This window comes from Daktulosphaira vitifoliae, unplaced genomic scaffold (genome assembly GCF_025091365.1).
Source record: "Daktulosphaira vitifoliae isolate Bord-2020 unplaced genomic scaffold, ASM2509136v1 Scaffold_1, whole genome shotgun sequence".
In the NCBI taxonomy this organism is placed as follows: Eukaryota; Metazoa; Arthropoda; class Insecta; order Hemiptera; family Phylloxeridae; genus Daktulosphaira; species Daktulosphaira vitifoliae.
In genome coordinates this window covers 28,664,118-28,687,706 of record NW_026099572.1, presented here as the reverse complement: position 1 = coordinate 28,687,706, position 23,589 = coordinate 28,664,118, and the positions used below count along the sequence as shown (strand labels likewise).

The window sequence follows — 23,589 nt, the reverse complement described above, 5'->3', positions numbered from 1 at the left end:
TCTGTATAAAAAAAAGTATTCATTACTTAATACACTTAGTCAAACATTTGAATAGTTATTGAACATTTTACTTCTGCAAATTGATATGCTTTAAGTACTTAAAACAATGATAAAAAAAGTTAAGATATCGTATAAAGCCAAGTATTATTTCGAGGTATCCTTCAATTGAAAACTTTCAATATATTTCAACTTAAATTGAATAATTTTTTATTTGCAATTTAAAATCTTATCACTAGTTGATATTTAATGGTTTTTACAATTTAAAATAATTATTTTCTGTCGATTTTTTACGTACTTAAATGTTATAATTTAAAGATTGAAAAAATTATAATCTCATAATTGTATGCATTTAATTAAAAATTAAAATTAAATATTAATTGGGAATTTCCTAGAATAGTTTAAGAGCACGTATAGCATGTTCATATAAATACATCAAATACTTGTTTTAGTTTTTTATTCTTTAATTTAAAATAATAAATTCACCTTGTGAGAATCGAGTATAAATACTTTCAAGGTACACAATATGGCTTAAATGTATATTTAGAACGTATCTGTGATAACTGCAATGTAATTTTATCAAAGCCTGGGAAACAATAATTAACATATTTATTATTTATAATTAGAAACATAATTAGATTTATCATTTTCAAATTATTCATTAAAGATAGGTATAAAACATTAAAAACAGTAAAAAATTATTTTCGCTTATTATATTGATTCTTACTTAATTTTATACAATGTTTTATTTAAGTTAAATGAAAGTTAACGACTAAATTTTTACACTTAAGAAGCGATATAAAAAAATAAACATAATACCTAATAGAGGAGCTCATTTAGGATAACTGGAAATGTGATAATTTTCAATATTTTTGAAATCATGTTTTTCGGCCGCTGATGACATCTAAAGACACGAAAACATTGAAATATTAATTTGAACTTTATTTTTACAATGATTGACATTGAAATTGAATATGAAATTTTTAGCCTATTATTGAAGTGGAATTTTACATGCTATAATACAAAACTAATGAAATGAGAGCATTAAATTCGGATTTATTTTTCAATTTATAGGTTTTTACTTTTACCCCTATTTTCGGATGTGTACACAAAAAAAATCTTGTTATTCTTCTTCTGATACATTTTCACAGTTTTTTTTATTACAGTTACAACTTCAATAACCGTGCATACATTATATTGTGCTTGCAACTAGAAATAAAAAAATAAATGTACGCATCAATATACTTAGATTATAATAATATTTGTGTTGGATTCACTCAGCCTCTTTGATGTAAAATATTATGATTAAGTTTCCAATAAGCAAATTCCTCACGTAAAGGCATTGAATCCTTTGCGTGCATATGATCTCATGTAGATTACCCGAAGGCCATACATACATACAGATATGCCACGTTGTCAATACGAATAAATGCCAGGCCTACAGGTAAGCTGCGATTCCCCTTCAGTAAAAGTGACGGATTTTGTCAGTATGAAACAAAGCTCGTCATGCGCGGCACATGTATATAAGCCACATGATCCTATACATGATTTTTAACCGACTAATATTAGGTGTTGTAACTATTATTATGAAAAATGTTTCTAACAAACATGTTTTTATTGTTACTATATAGTAATAAATTTCATAGTTGACTGTAAATTGATAGCCACATCGTAACTGACAAGTAGCGTTTAAGTTTTTTTTTTTTTGTAGTGAAATAAATGTACCACAATGTTTATCATATTTAAAAAGCGTCACGTCAGTTAGACGTCTCGTGTGTACGTTATTTTTCTTACACAGCGGACACAACAAATAAATCGATCGGTTAATGACGACAAAATTTTTATGTGCGCGTTCTCGTGTTAAATGCGAAACACCGCAAGTCCAAACGAGGTAAAATATGACTAATATCAGTTAGCGCCTTTATATTTTCAACTTCCTTTTCGATACACGTCGTTTTATTATTTATTAAATATAACTGAAATAATCATTTCTTTCTATTTCCTGCGACAATTACTCCAATTCAGGCTCGGTAATTTCCTCAATTTTTGACATCTTTAATATTTTAAAATTACTCTGTTACACTCGATATGTTACGCTTCAATACTGCTCGACGTCCCGCCGTATAAACAGCAACAAATACACCTTACATTGTTTGGTGCCACACTAGTTTCAATGTCGACTTTTGTCATTAACACATCTACAAAAGTCGCAAGTGTTAAAATAATATAAAAATTACAATACGCTAAATGGATTTGACACCGCGCGTGTTCTATTTGTTTACCGGCCATGTTGAAACAGAATACGTACTCAAAATACACCACAATTATTAAATACTACAAATTATTATAATGAAAATATAATTTCTGATGAGCGTGTTTTGAAAATGAAATGATCTTTCTTTTGTTCGCAATTAGCCACTAAGAATTTGTATTTTTCTAACAATCGCCCGTTACTAATGTCAATAATCGCCAATGCCTTTTGTGTAAAATGTATTATACGTTTTAGGAATATGGCCATATGCCTTGACTTAAGAATACTTCAATTTAATCGAAAAATGGTTTTTGTCATACGTGTTCTAAAAAAACATTTACCATCATTTATATAATATATTATTTTATGTAAATGTACTTTACTTTAATATAATTACTCTTTTCACGTGTCATTGTCAGTATTTTATAGATAATGTTTAACGAGCAAATCAAATTATTGACTAAAAATTGAGTTTTTGATTTTTACACACTACTGTTGTATAACTTTAATATTTATTTTATTATATAACATTTAAATTGATTAGTTACATATTAAAATTTGTCTTACAAATAATTTAAACTTTTTAGTTAGATAATTTAATATAAGTGAGATTTAAATGAAAAAAATGGAATGCTTTTTCAAATACCATTCGTGTCTATAAAAGTTCTTCGAAACCTTTTATGACGTATGTACCTACTATCTCTTATATATGAGACATTCACGAAGTATACGATAATTGATTCTGAACTCTGATCTATACCGATTAGTTGCTATTGTATGACTAAAATAAAATATTCCATTTGAATTATGATAAACTATTGGAATGATTAGTTCTTCATCGGTGTACAGTATTATTTAATACGAGTTTTTGTAATTTACATGCTGTTTACCAAAAACCAATTCCGAAATTATGGCTATTGAAGTTAGAAAAATTAAAGATACTCTATAATAAATTTAACGAGCATTTAACAATAAAAATTGCTAATTCATTTTATAGTAAATAGTAACAATGAAAATCTAAGTGGATCTATAAGGAGAAGTTGTTTAATGCATTTTCATTAGGAGTGTTAATTGAATACTTATATGAATACTAAATGAGTTTTTACAAATCATGTTATGGATTTTTTGTGTCAAATTTTGTCAATTCACCATTTATTTTTAAGTATATAAAGAAAATGTTTAATTTAGAATTAAAGTGTTCAGTTGATGTAAAAATATAAATATCATATATTTTCAATTGGACTTGACTCTGAAAAGACACTGGCTTATATAAAAAAATTATATTTCTTTTTTTATCTCAGATATTGAATTTTTTAAACCAGTAAAAGGAAAAAGATGACAATAATTAAAAAAAATCAAATAAACTTTATTCTGATTTATTTAGTTATAACTTTAGCAGTATGAACAAATTAAATATCACTTATCTTGATTAAATTATAGTTTGAACAATGATATGTCTCAAGTTGTTTATTAAATCAATAGTAACATAATAGTCGTTATTTTCGAGTATTTAATTCTTGTAATATTTAATGTAGGAATAAAAAAAAAATACAGTGAATATTATTAATTTATACGAAATTAATAAATCTTCAATCTAATTGTATAAATACAATTTGACTATCTTTTCTCTCAAAAATATGTTTACCTTACTAGTTGATGTTGATATATATATTAGCAAAACTATAAAAATACTAGATATAGAAAACTCTATCAATAGGTTAAGTATGAATTAATTTCGCCAGGCAGACAGCATAATTTATTTTATTTGTAATCTCATCATCCAAGTTCTAAAAAACATATTACTTAAATTATTTATTTATAATTTATTTTGATAGAGAGAATAGACAAATTATTTTAGTCAAAATATAGTTATAGTAATTTATGATTTAAAAAAAATTATAAATGATATCAAATTTATACTTAAGCTTCAAATATTGATATTTATAAATTTTGTATAAAAAAAATCATTGACGTCAAGATAAGGTTTACACTAATTGCTGTTTTGAAATAAAAAGGTTTTAAGTCGGAATAATTAATTTTTTCAGTAGTATTATTAAATTAAAAGTAATTACATAAAATTTTTCTAATTAGCCTACTCATTATACAATCAAAATAATGACTTCGTTTATAACTGAAAAGATGAATTAGTTAAATTTAATGTAATTACTAAAAAAGTGAATTTTCAAAAATATGAGTTAAAAATATAAATATTTGATATTTTGAATTTTCCATTAGCAATTTAAAATAGTAAAATTATTTTCAATTTACTTAGTCTTAAAATTTCTGAGATTATACATTTTTGCATTAAAACTCAATTTAGGTTTTAAAACATTTACTAAGTCCTCATTTGCTTATTTAACTATTATAATAAGTTAACAATATATATACAAAACATATTATCAATGTCTAAATCATTTATATTAGACATAGATTAAACACGATTTTTCTACTGAATAAATCACATGCAAAGTTAAAGTTTTAAGTGTAATTCACAAATTAATTTTATCTTCTTGTGAATAGATAATAAACAAAAAGGATTCTATGTAATAGCACCCAAAGTCACATTTTTTTATTTGAGTGAGTGAATTAAATGGAAAATATCGAATAGTAACAATCGAATTATTCGATAGTTTCAATACAATATAAAAAAACAAATACAATAATATAAATATATTAGCATTTATAAATCAATATATATTATAACTAAAAAATTATAAATATATTACTATTTATAAGAATTTCCATTATTAAATTATTAATTATTAAATATTTTAATTAGAGATTTACTAATGTATCGTAAGCGAGTTAATTGAGTATTTAAATTGTTCATAATGACAACACTTTTAAAATGACCCATGATTAACCGACTAAAAAAAATCCAAACAGATTTTTTAGTGATACCAATAAAAATAGTTCATATGATTTTTAAAAAGGGAATTATTTAATTTTCGGTCACATAAAAAATTCTTGAAAATGCCTTACGCCCGTATGAATTTATAAACAACACATATTTGGAATCAATACCGAATAATAGAGTCCTGTATAGTATTTTGGTAAATAATAAAATTAAACATGTAATTAAAAAATGAACTACGTTTTTATATAAGGGCTAATTACATTTATCAGAATGTTAAATATAACGCATTTTGTTCCAATTCTTATGTGGTTTACACAATTTATTATAGGAATATTTTATAATAATGATGTATGAAATTAGTTATTTTTGATATTATTTTGTCCATTTAAATAGTAAATAAAAAATAAAATAAAGATACTTTTTTTTACGATACGTTTAAACAAAATCTATCTTTGCCATTTAATTTCCTGTTTTTACTGTCAGAATAAATATTTAACTTGATTTTGATTATTTTCGCAATAGTATGACATCCTAAAATATAAGGAAATACAATTATATCAATAATAAATTAACATTCATTGTAATAAATAGTATACGGACTTTTTAAACTAATAAGCTACACCTAATTTTAAACATTTGTATTATTTATTACTATAAAATATTAGAATAAATATATTTAGATATTTCCTTGAATCTAGTATAACAATAAAATTATATTTTTATTTAACAATATCATTAAAATGTTGATATTTCTATACATTTTTTAATAACATAACTTATGTCACATATTATATTGCTAAGATAAATATGAAATTTTCTTAAACTAGCTAAAATAATGTAAGAAAAGCTTTAAAAAATCAACAAACACATTATCATTGAGTTTTGGGTATAAACAGATTTCAATTAATGTATTAAATTCTTTTAAAATTATTAATAGTTGAAAACTTTTGATCAAGTTTTTTATAACTTTTACATATAAAAAAATTTCCTAAATCTTTAACAAAATAAATGAAATGTTACATTGGTACAGTTGCTTGATTTCATTTTGTTTTAGTTGGCTGAACATTTAAACAAGGCACTTTGTACTCATCATTGTACATTGTTAGGAGAAAAATAAGTTAATATTCATGGTCAATCAACAATTCATAGGTTTTAGATTTTAATATTTAATAAATGTATCTTTTAAAATTTTTATGAAAATAATTTTATTTATAACATAAAATACAATTATTCATGTTCAGTCAAAAAATTTTAATTGTTTAGCATTAATTATGAGTAAAATAAGTATTTTACTTATAATGACTCATTTCTAATAATGTTATCATTATGTCCTTATGGCATAGATAATTTATTTTTGGCTTATTACTAAAATTTTGTAATACAACTTTTATTACAATTTTAGCAAATATACATAAGATATGTAGCTTACATTTTTATATGACTTAACGTATTTTCAAATACCGTCGAATTGGCTAACTTGAGGACATCATTAAACTTGGGGTAGTTAAATGTTTTACAGATTTCATTAGTTAATTTTTGATAATAGATTTTTAACTGCCTTATGTTGGTCCATTTAATGGTATTTGAAAATGCATTCAATCATTGACGGTAGTATTTAAAGCTTAATGTATTTTAAAATTAGATAATATGTAAAAAAATTATTTTTATCTACTATAATTTTTTTTAAATAAATTATTATAACATTTATAATAACTTTTTAGGTTAAGGTATATGAGTTTTTAGGAATTATCATGAATAATAATGGTTTATTTGAATAGTCTACCTACACAGAATTTATAATAAGTTTTTGGCGTCACGCCCGAGAAATAGGTTATACGGTGGTACGTGTATTAACTATAAAAATAATATTAGGTACTACAATTGCTAACCTCAACTTTTATATGATTAATTATATAAAAGATAATTTAAACGTGCATTATCATTTCTATTTTTATTTAGATAACTTCAATTTTAATTTGCAGCCGTATTTAATAAATACCTAGCACAGTATTCCCGTTAAATATTACTTTTTTTGACATTTTGATCGCAGCGCAAATTATATTCACGTTATTAAATTCGTTTCAAACTACTAAAATGTGGAGAATTTAACTCATCAATCAATCTTAATAAAAAATATAATGAAATAAATACTTAGTTAGACCGTATAAATAAATGATAGTCTAAAAATACATTAAAAAAATGTATACCGAATAACTGATTAAAAACATTATTAAATAAAGACGTATGAGAAAATAGAATTTTAGAGGATTTTAATTTTTTTTTCCTATTAATAAATTTATTCTTAGGTTCTATTCTAAGCGTAGGAACATTTTTTGGTATTAAAATGAAATAAATTTTAAAATGAGTGTATAATCTATATTTAAATATCTTACAATTCTTAAATTTCATTTGTTAAGTTGTTATGGGTTATTACCTCATTCATGGCACATGATGAATTTAATTAGGATTGATGCAATTAGTATAATTGTTAATTTTTTAAAAATATAAATTTATTAATAGCAAATCTCATTTATTTATAATTTACATCAATGTTTGAAATTATTTTTTCAATGGTGATAGCTTAAAATTATTTAAATAAAAAAATATAGATTGTTGGTCAAAATAGAAAAATGATCAGTATATTCTTGTAAATTGTTTAATATTACTTATAATTTTTATCATATTCAAATTACGTTAAATTATTATTAGATTTATTTTAATAAAAATTCATAAATAAATTTATAAAGTTAAGGCAGATTTATTTATTGAAATTTAATTATTTATATAATGTGATTTATTAAGAATACTACCTCGTCATTTTTATAATAAATAATGATTTGTTGTTTTTTTTATTATTAACTATTAGAAATAACAAGTTAAATGGATGATAAAAATTATTCCTAAGGGTAGATTTTAGGAGTAACTTTCAAAAGTTAAATGGAAATCAATTTTTTTTGTTATTCAAGGAGTATGGTCTAAATAAATGTTAAAAAGCCAGTATTTTATTATTACTAAGAATTTTTACAATTTATAAGTTATAGGCCAACAAAAGTGCGCAACGTAGAATAAGTTTTATTATTACTATTGTCAAAATACTTAGATTATAAATCAAAGTTCAATATTGAATATACTCGATTAATGAAAAATTCCTGAATTTCTTATTTTAATAGTTTGTACAAATTTTAATTAAATATTATATTCATATGCAGACTGATAATACTTTTTTTTTAATATATGATGTAATAAGCAGTGTGTTTCTAAAGCGTAAAAGAAATGCGAGGCAATAGTAAGTTGCTATTTTTATATATCAAGGTAATTTTTTTACACCTTATAAATAAAAATATTATTTTAAATTGTAGAAAACTTCATGGATAGAAGTAAAACATATTAATAAAATTTATCACGGACAAAGAATTCTAAGTTTAGAAAATGTTTTCATTCTTAGTATCGAAGATAACTGAATTTTCCTTTATATGAGTCTATAAAATTGTGTATATAATAATGTTTTTTTATTTTACACGATAAAAAATAATTACCTATTGACAAAAATACTTAGCTCTATTTTCCAAACTATACCTTGTACAAAAAAAAGAAGTATAGATTTAAATTTTAGTTACAATAATAGAAAAATCAAAAGTTATTACAATGTATTGGGAGAATATATAAACTTTATAACAAAATAAATTATAAAAATTATTTTTCTATTTCATGAAAAGAAGTGGTGCAAAATTCCACGCAAGGAATAATATCATATTATAAATTGGTATACTTGAAAATTACAAATATATTTCAGTTATAACAATGACTATAATAATATTACATAATTATTTGAATGTATAATTTAAATAAACCAGAAAAAAATAAAGAGTCCAATTTTTATGAGTATTTTACAAGGGAATAATGAACAACTACATTCATACATAACAACACAAATTAAAATCGTTATTTTTTTTTTTATATAAATTCAGCAATTTATAATATCAAATAATTATATTTTAATAAATTATTGTTTTTTTTTTTTTTATGTAAGTTTTAGTTTTTTAATTAAGATACGACTACAGGTAATATTTTTTCAAATAAACTAAAAATATGGTTCTACAATCAAGAATTTGGTCAAAAATAAATAAAATATTTTTAATTAAAGAAAAATTGAATTATTACTTTTTGAGATACAAGCATATGAAAATTTAGATAAGGTGAGCAATGAAAAAGTGTTTAGTGTTTACCAAAACGCACAGTTAAGAATTCTTCTACGTTGCGCACACCTTTTGCATAAAACTTATAAGTTATAACAACTATAAAAGTAATAATATAATAATGGCTATAGACCTGTCAACACTTATTTACACTATACTCAATTTAATAGTAAAAAAATAAAATAGACTCCCGTCTAACATTCGAAAAATACCTCTAAAATCTACCCTTAGGAATAATTTGTTTCTTACATAAAAACTTGATAATCTATAATATATTATGAAAATAAATTTAATTTTAATTTTAAACTTTATGAATCAATTATTATTTAACAAAAATAAATGGGGTAGTATTTTTAATAAATAATACTGTATAAATAATTAAGTTTCAATAAATAAATAAATTTGTAAATGAAATATTATAATTTTTTTTTAACATGGCGCTATTACATCTAAATTTATTGATTTATAAATAAAACTTTTATTTTTCTAAACATTTAGACTTAATTATTAGTATTATTTTTTCATATTATTTTAATGCCGAATAGTGTTTAAATACTTAAAAGATGACTGAGAATTTATTATTTGAAAATAAATAGTTCAATATAAAAATATAGTAATATACATAAAATTTTAAAAAACGTAAACGTTAAAATTTCGTTTTTCAAATTTTTTAAGTAGGTCAAGTAAGTCAAATAGTCAAGTAATTTATGTAATTTGATAAAATATATTTTACTCTATTCGTATAATAAATATTTCTTTAAATCAAAATTGAAAATATTGAAATTATTGTGAAATGGTATAAGTTAAATTTAAAATATGATTTCAATATCAATATTAAACAAAATTATTCATGCTTTTAATTTTCTGAAGTTACTTGTTAAGACAGTTGCGAATATTCAAGAACAACAAAAACAAAATTATGAATACTATACATCAAAAATGGCATGCCTAGTTAAACTGGTTCAATGACGTCATTCTACTATTGTTTTAATATTTTTTTAAATATCTTATATTCGAATAATTTACTCAAAAAAATTGCATGTGTTTAGGTGACCCCAGCCAAAACTAAAGTTTTTAATCGTGATTTACCAGCATATATTTTTAATTAGCCATAATTTAAGTATATCAAACAAACATCATTAGTAAAAATGAATACAAAATTTAATCTTGTTGCATGTATAAGTTACAAATTATAATAACAAAAAGTAAATTACTTTTACTAATTTTCATTAAATTTTAGGTAACATTTCAGGAAAATTATAACTCAATTTCCGTGAGCCGTTAAAGTATAGATATAAATAACGTTCATCTAAGCAAAATTAATATGAGGATTTTGTTAAATTTGAAAGAAAACGATTAGTTAAAAGTAGTTATTAGCTTGATTGATTTTTAGATGAGATTATTTATATAATATCGTCGGGGGATAAATTGATGACATTACGATGTCGTCATTCTTATACCTCACCGTTTTAGGATTGAAACTATACACCCGCAAAATTTGTTGCACTAATTCTACAAACTGCTATTTAAAAATAATAAAAGAGAATTGTCCAGCTATAATAACAACACTATGTTGGAAAGCTATATAAATTATATAATTAAAATTATGTATAATTAAATTATACGTTTAATAAAAAAGATCACTTTACATTAAAATAATTTTTAATTAATTATTATTTAATAACACAATAATAAAAATTGTTCTTTCTTAGATTAAAAATTCAAGTTGCACTATACTCGATCTCGATAAATCCTAAAGTAATAATTAGTAATGTAACTTAATTATCCTATTTAAGTTACATTATTAATACTACACCAGTAAATGGATTTGTTATCTTTATTGATAAAATACACAGAAATTTATGTTGCAGTATATTTGCATTATTCACTTAAGACTAATATTTGATATTCTAAATAAAAATATTTTACTATAATTTAAAAAATAGTCATTACCACTCCTCTTATTGAATTTATTCAAGTTATCTTAAAGTTAATAATATTATAAATAGAATTGTTACATTATGGATGTTTCGAATTCTGAGTGATTTTAGATATAATTTATGACTTGAGTTATTTTGACGTTAATTTTAATACCTAAAAAACATTCAGTTTATAAAATAATTGACTAATGATTGCTAATAGCTTTTATTATAGTTCAACATACATTTTATTAATCTCTAAAAAGTGAGATAAAATTAATACATTAAATAAAACAAAACTATTGAAAAATATATTGCCTTCATTTATGAATACATTTTAATCAACATTTCTTAATCGTTAAATTAATCATTTTTCCATGCGAAATAATTACATTTAATTTTATAAATAATAATTAGTAATTTTTTTTTAATTTAAACACTTTTCTGAATTTTTTAGTTTGAAATGTTCCCTTAAGAATTATTTGTTTAGTCAACATTACCATCTTATGTGTTAGTGATGTTGTGTACATACATTTTCGAATTAAAATAACTTTTTGTTAATTTAGGTAACTAAATTTTTTTAAATTTAATAATAGTTTGAGTTTTATAAATGTATAATTTGTTTATTTACTAAATAGTAATTTTAAACAATTGGATTAACATAAATTTTCTTATTTACGTACTAAATAAAAATTTATTTATAGTGTATATTTACTTTAACTGTAGTACGGAAAATTTAATCATTTAAATTTTAAATTTATTTTACTTATAAATATTTAATATGGATAATGTAACTATATGCTTATTGATTTATTAAATACTACATCCGATGTTTCTATTAAATAATGATTGTTTGATAAAAATGTAACGAATTAAATTTTAACTATTTTTATGAACTGTAATAAATAGTAAGATTGTAACAATAAAATTTCAAATGTGGACTGTCTATAATTTTTGTTATAGTTATGTCTATTCATATGTTATTTTTAAAAATAACATATGAACATAATAACATATATTTTTTTAAAAGAGTGTGAAACTTTTTTGCACTGTTTAGAAAAAAAAAATGAATTATTTTTGAATCAAATTAGTTTTAATAGTTTTAAAAGTTAATTTTTTGTATGTTTATGACACGATTTATTTAAGTTAAAAAGAAAAAATCATATTATTATTGTTTACCATTACAAATGTTTATATCGAACACTTCATCAGTAATCATTGAACGCATACTTTCTTCGTGTGGTTTAGCAGATAAAAATTAAGAAACATAATAGGTACAGAAACATCTTTTAAATTAGTTTCTATGTTTAAAAATTTGAAGAATGTTAAAGACCATAAAATTTATTTAGCCATGTTATTTGTTAAAACTTAACATAAAAATTACATAATCTAATTCAACAGATATGGGTAAATGAAAAGATACCACAAGATATCAATCATTGATATGTCTAATTTTAAAAAAAGGCAACCGAAAAAAAGTCAAGTATTATAGAAGAATAACACTATTGAACACTGGTATCATTAATTATACTAAAAAGAATGCAAATATATACAGATGAGATAGTAGGTAACTACCAAAGCGTTATCAGAAAAAAATAAATCATCTATTGATCACATATTTTTCATTAAAAAAATTATGGAAAAAAGTTAAGAATTAACTACAAACAAGTCTATGATAGCTTAAACAGAGAAAGACTATAGAAAACTATTAAAGACTTTGGTTTACTAACTAAATTAATGAACATGATAAAACTGTGTAACACAAATACCAGCAGTCCAGTTAAGGCGAATAACGAAATATCATCTTCGTTTGTAATAAATAGTGGATTAAAGCAAGAAGATGCGATGTCACCAGTGCTTTTCAATATGGCACCAGAGAGCGTAATAAGAAAGATATCGCGAACTGAGACCAAAAAAACTTGATAAAATAAATGTTATACTGCATATATAAACGACATAGTGGTTATCGCGAATTCGCCAGAAGTCATTAAGAGTACTCTTGAAGAACTGATAAAGACAGGGAAAAATATTGGCCTAACAATCAACCGCAGAAAAAATGGAAAGAAAGCTTCAAGGAATGATTAGAAGAAATTGTAGTGGACTGGGAGCAGGCATATGATAGAGAACGATGGAAGTAGTTTTGGCGGCCAAGATTCTAAATGGGTCGTAAAAGTTCTAAAAAAGTAAAAAAAATTCCATCTTTAAGATATATTTAGATGTTGAAAAAATGAATGCACTCTCAAAAATTTTACTAAGGGTAAATGTCCCATAGGTGTTCATAGTTATATATGTATTTACATTTATCTGTTATAAAAATTTTTTATGTTAAGCTATTGCGTGAAATTGAAAGTCCATTATTCAATCGAATATAATTTGGAAAAATATATTAAGGTAATTATTTAAACTTAAGCAATGTATGAATTTAAACATCAAAATAAAATAGAATTAAATAAATATTAGGTTTTAGTTTATTAAAATAGTTTAATTATTATAAAATTAAAAGCTATTTAGAATATTATCAGTCATATCTTATATGACTAATATATATATATATATATATATATATTTAACTTGTCGTAGAGTTCATTTTCGGAGCGATAGTTCCAGGTTCGAGGTTTGAACTTTACTGGATACTTGTTTCCTATTTGTTTTTGTAATTTCAGTTGCTGTTTTTTATTTCTATCGTTGTTTCTTATTTGTCATTATCGTAGGAATTATTTAACTATTCCAAAAGCGACGTCCACTCCTACTTCTTTTTTAAAATCCTTATTACAAGTATTATGATTTATAAGTGTAATAAATGAATAAACTATTTTTATAGTAATTAAATTTAGCATGAAATTGATATTGAATAATCAAGTATTGTAATTTTTAAGGAGAAATTATAAAAAGTTATAAAGTTAAAATATGCAAATAAATAAATAAATCTTTTAATATTAGCCATTGGATTACTCTTAAAATAATAATTATATTAAAACAATAATCATATATATCTTGACTTATTAATTATTAAGTTTATTTAAAAACATGAGTAGTCGAAAACAATTTTTGAAATAGCACTTCAGAAGTTATAAAGATTTTTATATATAGTAGAGGAAGAGCGCATCAGAGTAATACGTAAGGATAAAAATAACATAATTTATACTACATCTTCACTTTATATTTTAAAATTGTCATAAATTCTGAATAATAGTCAAATTTTTCGTAGACCAGTCATTTTATTAATTACGTCATTTTTATTTTATAAGCAAATTAAATATTTAATAATGGTAACACATTATAAAATAAAGTCAACACTCTTAAAATGTATAAAGAATGAATTAATAATATTAAGTAATAAAATTACTATAATGATATATCTAGAAATATATAAAATTAAATGACAACAATAATAATTTTCTTAGCATAGTTATTATTTTAGGAAAAGTTGAGTGAAAATGATTGACTATCGAGTGGCTATTAAAAGAATCACTTAGTATTTTGTTACCTCAATTTACTATAACTCATTAATTATTGGTAATTAGAACATTTTTTGAAAAAAAAATTGTTGTTTTAAGTTACATATATTTCCTAATTTATCAGCGAATAAGTAATTTTTTAAATCATACCTTGTATTGTAAAGCGGTGTCTACTTTATTTTTTCAAACGACAACATACTTAATTAACTAGCTTTTTTGATAGAAAATCAGTAGTCGATAACATTTTTTTAACCAGTACTTCGAAAGTTATTCTCATTTTCATACATAAGTGAGAGGAAGATATCGATTAGCGATCAAAATAGCAGCACCCACTCTCACCTCCAGTCATTATTTTAAAATGTTAATAACTTTGAAAGTAATGGTTCATAAATTGTTATCGACCAGTCATTTTCTTATTTACTTCATTATCTATTAAATAAGCCAGTAAATTGTGTACCTTACCATTTAAAAAAACAATGTTGATGCCCCTATAAGTTATAAATTATATTTTTCAATATTGTATTTATTTTGAGAGTAATCGAGTAATTTATGATAAACCGATTATACTGAATATATTGGATTAACATTAAAAGTTGCGAAAATTCTCTCTGGAAATATTTATAAATAAATATAAATAGCTAACACTTAAATCGTTTTTATAAATTTCTTTTCTTAAAAATGGGGTTAATTTTTTTAAATACCCACTCACACCAATAGCATTAATTTAATTAAAAAAATATTTATACTTATAATAATTTTAATAAACTAAAACCTAATATTTATTTTATTCTATTTTATTTTGATGTTTAAATTCATATTTTGCTTAAGTTTAAATAATTACCTTAATATATTTTTCCAAATTATATTCGATTGAATAATGAAGTTTCAACTTCACGCAATAGCTTAACATAAAAATTTTTTATAACAGATAAATGTAAATACATATATAACTATGAACACCTATGGGACATTTACCCTTAGTAAAATTTTTGAGAGTGCATTCATTTTTTCAACATCTGAATATATCTTAAAGATGGAATTTTTTTTACTTTTTTAGAACTTTTACATATTCTTGTGCAGCATATGTCGTCGAATATGTAAATAAGACCAACAGAGGCATTAGCAATTTGCAACGCAAAATAATAGAAGTTATGAATGAGAATCCAGAATTTGACATAGTTGAAATAACTCGTAAAATGAGCGTCGACATGCTGAATACTATTGAGATGAGTAGTCAAGAAGCGGCTTGGTATCTTCTAAGGTTACCAATGTCTAATTCATCAGTTGCGGTTCAGTATATTAACACTTGTTGGCAGATTGAACGGCAGAGGATAAAAAAAACACAAAAACAAATAGATAAACTTGATGATGATTTAACTGATATTTGGAAGGAAGATTGGCACGATAAGTATCAAAAACGCCCAGAAATATTGGAAGAAATTTCTTTAGCACAGTTTGTTTCAAAATATACTAAAAACAGAAAAAGAGAGTACGTCACAAAGCAGCACCCTCATGTTATTCGTTACAGAAATTATGATATGACTCATGATTACAATGAGAATAGAAGAGAAATGGTTACTTTATATATACCATTTAGAAATGAAGACACAGAAATATTAGCAGATATGAAATTCACAAGTATATACGATGTACACGTGATACGATCACATTTGCATGTGCCCATATCTCTGTCTCCCATAACATCATTGTACCGTTTAATAGGTATATATATATATATATATATAAACACTTTTTGCAATTTACGGCCAATGTGCCATAATAAGATAGTTGACATTTTACCATCTTCGCGATTACTACTTTTTGTCTGATAATTAACTTAACTTTGCTACCTCGTATATTGTGTGTGTGTGTCGCTGTCAGCTCCCTGTTGGATTATATCATCTCTAGATGTCCAGCAGGTTGTATTATCTATTTAATATTTCAATTGCTTAATAAATATTTATTTATATCGTTGTTAACCTAAAGTGTTATATATATATATATATATTGTAGTGCGACCCTTGGTAGTTCCTCTAAGGGAATATAAATTAAATAGGAAACTTCAGTACCTAAGGTAGATATAGCCTAGCCAGCTATCCCCCGTTGGTCCCTTAGAATACTGTCGACGGGCATTTAGGCTCAACCCCTAAATAGCGACGTAACAATCGAAAGCGAAATTTTAGAAAAAAGAAAAGAATTTGAGTCAAATATTGATATTCAAAAAACAATTGATATATGCCGACAATTATGTCATGAGGATGAGCTGATGGATGACGAATCAGAAATTTGAGACTTTGGTACAAGATTTCCAGAGCCAAACCCCTTTGAAGAATTGTACAGAAATCCGAATGCTTTAGTAAATGAAGATTTACGTATAGTTACGCTTGATAACTTAGGATAACCAGAAGACGAGAAAATATCATGAGCAATGATCGTTTTTGCGAGCTCATGAGAAGCGCTAATGAAAAACAAAAAGACTTACTTTTACACGTCATTCATCACAATTTATCCGAAGAGAAGTCACCTCTACAATTATTTTTTACTGGGCCAGCTGGATGCGGAAAAACCTTTGTGATAACATTGATAATGGAAATATATAATAGATTTTCTGATAACGATGGGTTCTGGAATTCATACATTACGTGTGCTTCGACTGGTAAAGCTGCTGTAGCCATTAATGGAACCACTGTTCATACTGCATTAAAAATATCGTTATCAAAACTAATACCGTTGTCAATAGAAACAGCACAACAATATCGATGCTTATTTAAATATGTCAAAGTTTTAATAATTGACGAAATCAGTATGATAGGTGGCGAGCTCTTAAACCAGATAGACGCAAGATTAAAGCAAATAACTGGGAATTTTGATAAAAATTTTGGTGGCCTAGACATTATTTTGATTGGAGATTTGCGACAATTACCTCCAGTTCGTGCAACTCCAATCTATAAGCAGTCAAAACAACGGGTGGTTGGACCCTTACTTTGGCGAGGATTAAAATTCTACGAACTAACTCAAATAATGCGTCAAGATAACGAAATGTTTTCTTCTATTCTCACAAAAATTGGTAGTGGTATTATTTTAAATGATGATGCATTGGGCGTAATCGAGTTTAGATTTTTTACAAAAGAAGAAGTCTCACGGCGGTGACCAAGTGGTGTACGATTATTCCATGATAATTCCTCAATTAACGCATATAATATATTAGCTTTACAAACTGAAAATAAAATAACTTCGATTGCAATAGATATTATTTCAGGTTGTTCTAATCATGAGCAGGAAGCAACTATGAAACAAAAATTACACAAAATGTCTGTGATAGATACAGGAGGTTTGCCATACGAAATCATTATGCCATATCTTGTTGTAATCTATCCGTCTATGCAAAAAAAAATGTATAAAATGTTAACAAGATGTTTCACATCTACCAGGCGTCCCGCGACGCCTCACAATTTTTTTTACTAAAAACTGCCGTAACTTTTTCAAAAATAAACATATCAATATAATTTTTTTTTTTTAGATGCTTGATGTCTTTACCTATCATTTGGTATATTTTTTTTGTAAATTTGACACTTAACCTGCCCACAGGATGGGATTTAAAATCACAAAAAAATTTTCACAAAAAATTAACTTTTTCAACTTAACTTTTGAAATTGTTCCAGAAAGTCTGACACTTTTCTATATATATTAAATTAAAGCTAATGTAATATACTTTATTATGGTAAAAAAAAATTTCGGACTTTATTTTGTCTTGGCGGTGAAAATGGCTACCGAATGCTATTTTTGTGTGAAAATTCTCAATTTTATTTTTTACATTTTTAACTTTATAATGCTATAACTTATTGAAAAGTATATGGATAAACACGATTTTTTTATGAGAAATAATATTTTTTAATAATCCCTTTTTCATTTAGGATATTAATAAGGAAATAGCAGATCATGTAGCTTTTGGAATAACTCACCAATTTTTTAAAATTAAACACTATCTAAAGATTTGCATTTAAGCGTTTTTTTTTTTGATAGTGATTATAATCACTGTCAGATATCATTATACTTGATCCAACTATGGCACGTCACCACTGTGCCGCGACCCCCTGTGCTGGGTTTTTTTTGGACGGATCACTGATTAATTCGGTCCGGTGGTGACAGACGCACAAAAAACACATTATAGTAAAATTAATACTTTCTTATCTAAAATTAAAGCTAAAGTAAAGCGCGGAAATAGTTCTACTATGAGAAATTGGCCGTCAAAGCAATAAAAAATAGTTTTTTTCAACTAAGCAAATAATTAAACAAGCTTTTAATATTCAATTTAAATTTTAAAACATTTATTTAATGAATTATAAAATATCAAATATATAAATTGTAAAATTATCAATTTCCTATGGAAACTTTTTTATGGCAATGATGTTCATCACTTGGATTTATCCCAACCATGCCTCAAACTCACTGTGCTGAGACTTTTTTTATCAATTTTGGTATTGGATTTTATCGATATTTAAATTCAATGTTAAAATTAATTTCAAGCTCTGGTATAAATTATAAAGTTATACATAGACCGTTTCATTAAGTATTAAGTATTAAGTATAATATATTTCTTTGGAATCTTTGTGATGACGTACATTTTTCGGTGCTAATGATACTAAATGTTCTATAACACATTTTCATTTATACATTATAAACATTTTTAATTTAAGAAATATAGTAATGTTTGCGAACTCTTAAATATATTAACTAAACAATAATAATTTTTTTGAAAATAACTTTAACGATAATAGATGTTTATTTTAAATTGTACTTATATCTTTTTTCAAGAATAATATAATATTGTTATTTTATGGCGTTAAATTTTAACTTGAGCGTAAATAAATAAATCGAATTTTTTTTTTGCAAAAATTTAAGAACAATATCACGTACAAAAAGTATTAGAAATTTTTAAGTTTCATTCAAATTTAGAAAATACTAGTGTCAGTGTTCATTTTGCCTAGGATCTAAAAATGGACAGCCGGCGAGTCGAATACTAAAAAGGTTCCGTGGCCACGATTAATAAAACGAATATTTTCTAATTTAATAAATAACTTATTTTAAGTATAATTTATATGTTGGAAGTTTCAAAAATATTGATAAAATTCAAGTAATAATGTTATTTATAGAAAATTAAATTTTAAGTTACTCATAAAATACCAGAGACAGGGTTGTATAAGATTAATTCGCATAACTTTGCCGGCGGGCGAATAATATGCCTTACAGTAGCAGCGCGCCGTCGCCACAAGGCGCCATCGTAAAATAAGAAGAAAAAAGTACATCAACGAGAAATAATATAATAAAAAGCTACTCTAATCGCGATAACATTCTTATTGTTATATACATACACTAAGGACTGTAAAACCTTTTATTTATATTTATAGTAAAGCGGGCGACTAGAATTTAAAATAGAAAGAATTTCTATACTACACGTGCTGGCCAATAAGAACGCATTGAATTTTGTTTTTTATCAGAATATGATACTTATAAAAAAATATATCATTAATTTGCATATTTTTCTGTGGATTAGTACTATAACTTTTTTTGTATGCTAAGTAGACTTAATTAAAGCAAGTCAAGAATATTGGAAGATATTGATAACATGCGCCGATGAAAACGTTTTTATTTATCAAATAAATTATATCCACGTGTACATAATATTTTGATGTTTCTTTTAAATTCCAAAATCATGTATTTCACTCGTGAATAAATTTTATTCAAATATCTTAAAAATAGTTTGTTATTTCAAGTCATAAAATTATTTATATTACAAGTCAAAAAATTAGAATATCAGTTTTAATAATCTTTTATATAGTAAATTAACATAGTTACGTTTAGTTACGTTAGCAATTTAAACAAATAATGTTATAAAAACATTATTATTATATTATTATTTTAAAAAATGCTATCTGATAACATGGTACAATGAGGAGGGTTAAAATAATTGTTTCTCAGGAAAAATCAATGATTATAGATATGCATATGTCTTAAGTTAGTATTAGTTAATAATAAAAATATTCTTCTTGAGTATAATTCCTGATAAACTAAAAATTTATATAAAAAAATTGTGCATCAAATTTTCATAAAAAATAATAGCGCATTAGGCGCTATAGTCAGTAATCTAACCCTTTACCTACCCACAAGAAGAGATTCAAAATAGTAACTTTCTACATCAACTTTGTATGTAAATTTGTGAAAATATTCCGGAAATACCGCGTCCTTTAAACATATGTAAAAGCTTACATTATGTACTATAAATTAAAAAAAAAAATTGTCCCGACGACCTATTTTCTTTATGCAAATGGCAGCCGTAGTTAAAAAACATGCTATTTTTGTGTTCAAATTTTATTTTCGTTTGTTTATTTTAAAATAACTTATATGAATTTGCAATAATAATGAGTCCATCAAAAAATATAAAATTTTCATGAATCTAACTTACATAAAATATAAATTTATACTTATTTTGATTATTTTGCACCTTTAAAGTTAAGGAAACATTTTTGAATTTTTGAAAACTTGAAAATTTGTATAAAAAGTAGAACTTTTCCAATTCAAATTTTGAAAATGTTCCGGGAATACTGCGTATTTTAAAAATATCTTAAAATAAAGTATATTTTATGTACTAGAAGTTCAAAAAAAAAAAATTTGTACCGACGACCTATTTTCCATGTGACGTAGAACAAAAAATAGGATATGTCAGTATGTTTTTAGCGTTGATAATGGTAACATTGTTTCAGAAATATGTATCCGCGACTTTTCAGTAATTTTTTGTGGCTTTTGAGTTTAATATTTTTTAGTTTTTAAATGAATAACATTTTTAATATAGTTTTAATTTTACTTAAAAAATAGGAGTTTATTATGTTTCTTAAATAATCCATCAATTTTTTAAAATTAAACACTATCTACAGATTTCAATCGAAACATTTCTTATGATAGTAATTTTAATCACTGTGAAATATCATGTATACTTGTCCCAACTATGCCACGACTCCACTATGTTACTGTTTGTTTTAATTTAACATGTAAATATCTTATGTTAAATGTATATATTCAATGATACGTCAAAAGATCACAAATCGTATCTAGTCGAAGACATTACCCTCAAAAATTGAAAAAAATTCCCTCGTTCCCCGTAAATGAGGGAAACCTCCGAATAAATTACAAATTTAAAAATGGCTAATTTTCGAAATTTTTTCAATTTTTTTTACTAAAAACTGCCGTAACTATTTTAAAAATAAACATATCAATATAATTCTTTTTTTTATAGATGCATGATGTCATTACCTATCATTTGGTATATTTTTTTTATAAATCTGACTTTTTACCTGCCCACAGGGGGGGATTTAAAATGACAACTTTTTCACAAAAAATTAACTTTTTCAACTTAACTTTTGAAAGTGTTCCGGAAGGTCTGACACTTTTATATATATATCTTAAATTAAAGCTAATGTAATATACTTTATCGTAAAAAAAAAATATCGAACTTTATTTTATCTTCCGGGTGAAAATGGCTACCGAATGCTATTTTTGTGTGAAAATTTTCGATTTTGTATTTTACATTTTTAACTTTATTATACTATAACTTTTTGAAAAATGTATGGATCATTACAATTTTTTTATGAGAAGTAGTATTTATATAGATCTTTCATTCGACATACTTTTTTTTTAAATCGGACCATTTCCCTTAATACAGGGAGGATTCAAAACATAAAAATGCATATAAAAAGTAGAACTTTTTCAACTTAACTTTTGAAAGTGTTCCGGAGGGTCTGACACTTTTATATATCTTAAATTAAAGCTAATGTAATATACTTTATTATGGTAGAAAAAAATTTCGTACTTTATTTTGTCTTCAGGGTGAAATTGGCTACCAAATGCTATTATTGTGTGAAAATTCTCGATTTTATTTTTTTATTTTTAACTTTATAATGCTATAACATATTGAAAAGTGTATGGATCAACATAATTTTTTTATGAGAAATAATATTTTTTAATAATCCTTCTTTCATTCGATATACTTTATCTGAATCAGGATATTAATAACGATTTAGCAGATCATGTTGCTTTTGGAATAATCCACCTATTTTTTAAAATTAAACACTATCTAAAGATTTGCATCGAAGCGTTTTTTATGATAGTGATTTTAATCACTGTCAGATATCATTATACTTGATCCAAATATGTCACGTTACCACTGTGCCGCGACCCCCCTGTGCTGGGTTTTTTTTTCATTATATATATAATATCAGTAAAATTATCATATTTGTAAAAAAAAATATTTTTAATAATTATCTTTTTAAGTTTTAAGTTAATGGGGTTGCTTTAGTACCATTTTCCAATTACATAAAAGTAATGATTAAAGGTATAATTTTATTTAATTCAACTAGATATAATTTGTAAAAATTTTAACTGAAAATTTTTAATTAATAAAACATAGTTTAGAAATATTAATTATTATAGCATATAAAAAATATAAAATCAAATTACTAACTTAATCATTCACTTTATTTTAACTTATATTCAATTTTATTTTCAAGAAGACTAGTATATTTTTTTAATATTATTATTTTAACATTGCAATATTGTTACAAAATTTAATAATTTTTTATTTTATCTTAAAAGATTATTAAAAATTTAGTCTTTTAGTCTCTAGCGGATCTTATACTTAACAATCTTTTATTGTATACAACTTTTAATTGGTGACATTTCTGTAATTTTCACTGTATGAGAAAATTTATATTTAATACATTTTCCAGCCCCTTCAATCTTGATGTTCTTAAGCAATGGTTTTATTTCATTTGTATTAATATCAATTACATCATTATAAACTAATTTAAATTTTTACAAACAATGCCATGGCTGCTGTGAAAAAATTTATTATTTTCAT

General features: G+C 24.0%; 1 long non-coding RNA gene across 2 annotated transcripts; it reads right to left on the bottom strand.

The window, feature by feature from the left end:
* Positions 1-386: 386 nt before the first annotated feature.
* Positions 387-6,688, bottom strand: LOC126904793 (uncharacterized). Of its 2 annotated transcripts, XR_007703832.1 has the most exons (5): positions 6,535-6,688; positions 5,524-5,636; positions 1,086-1,206; positions 817-901; positions 387-583 (listed from the first exon to the last, which is right to left on the bottom strand). It is a non-coding gene; the product is annotated as an uncharacterized LOC126904793 (long non-coding RNA). The 2 variants fall into 2 exon arrangements; XR_007703828.1 differs by lacking the exons at positions 5,524-5,636; positions 6,535-6,688 and having other exon boundaries at positions 1,086-2,188.
* Between the last annotated feature and the right edge of the window lie 16,901 nt (positions 6,689-23,589).